Source organism: Aethalodelphis obliquidens, unplaced genomic scaffold (assembly GCF_003676395.1).
Source record: "Aethalodelphis obliquidens isolate GAN/ISIS:26980383/991018 unplaced genomic scaffold, ASM367639v1 scaffold4, whole genome shotgun sequence".
Taxonomy (NCBI): Eukaryota; Metazoa; Chordata; class Mammalia; order Artiodactyla; family Delphinidae; genus Aethalodelphis; species Aethalodelphis obliquidens.
Window position 1 is genome coordinate 65,446,773 of NW_020837948.1, and position 1,204 is coordinate 65,447,976.

Below are 1,204 nucleotides of genomic sequence, written 5' to 3' on the forward strand. Positions count from 1 at the left end.
TTTTTTTTTTTTTGCGGCAGGCGGGCCTCTCACTGTTGTGGCTTCTCCCGTTGCGGAGCACAGGCTCCGGACGCACAGGCTCACCGGCCATGGTCCACGGGCCCAGCCGCTCCGCGGCATGTGGGATCTTCCCGGACCGGGGCATGAACCCGTGTCCCCTGCATCGACAGGCGGACTCTCAACCACTGCATCACCAGGGAAGCCCCTAAAACACTTATGTGACACTGAAATACTTCTCAATTTGCAAAGTGGTAATAAGGAAGAAGATATCTGTACTTTTCCCTAAAAGAATAATGAATGAAAAGGGACTAATAAGGATCAGATGGTATCTTGCTAATAATTTAAAACATGCTTTAAAAAAAGACATCTGGCAGTGTAGGTTTTTAGGTCTACTGATTATATTAAATTTGTGACATGGAATGGAAAAATTCATTAATCAAATATGATTTTCACTCAAAGCAAAATAATTTTATTTTGGGAAGAATGAGGCATCACTACCACCACTTGGTGGCAGTATTACCAAAAATTTAGGATTAAGCTTTTACGAATGAATTGATAGGTAGGTAAGTCTGAATACCTAAAATTAGGGAGAAAAGGTAAATGTCATAGTGAAGAGTCATTTTCTGTCCATAATTTAGTTCTTTTTAAAAGGAGGACACAATATTAATTTAAAGTTAGCACAGTTTGGCATGTTCTTCCATCATAGTTTATGGTACAAAAATAGGTAAAGGAAATAATCCTGCTGATCAGTAGAAGGAAAAATGTAAGCTTAGATATAAAGCATAAGAATGTGAATTCCCTAAACACGTCTGTTGAATATGTTCCTCTTATAAGTTCTTAAGAGTTTGGAAAGTAGAAGCAGTGATTCTGAAGTAATTTATGAGGGTAAATGAAGAATAAATGAATTGGACTCATAAGACTTGGACTCATATTGTTTTATTGCTCCAATTTCTACTAATCTCTTCATTGTTAGATATTAACATTTTTACTCAATATATACTTTCTTGATGGTATATTTAGTAAGGTAAGAAAAGATAGATATACTACATAAACTGAAGACAGAAACTGTTTAGCTACATTAGAAAAAAGATGTGAAAATAGTAAATGAATCAGTATATGAAACCAAGGACTCAGGTGTTCATTTATTCTGATTTTTATATTTGAAGAATATTTCCTAATGATTAAGGAATTAAAACACTTTTGA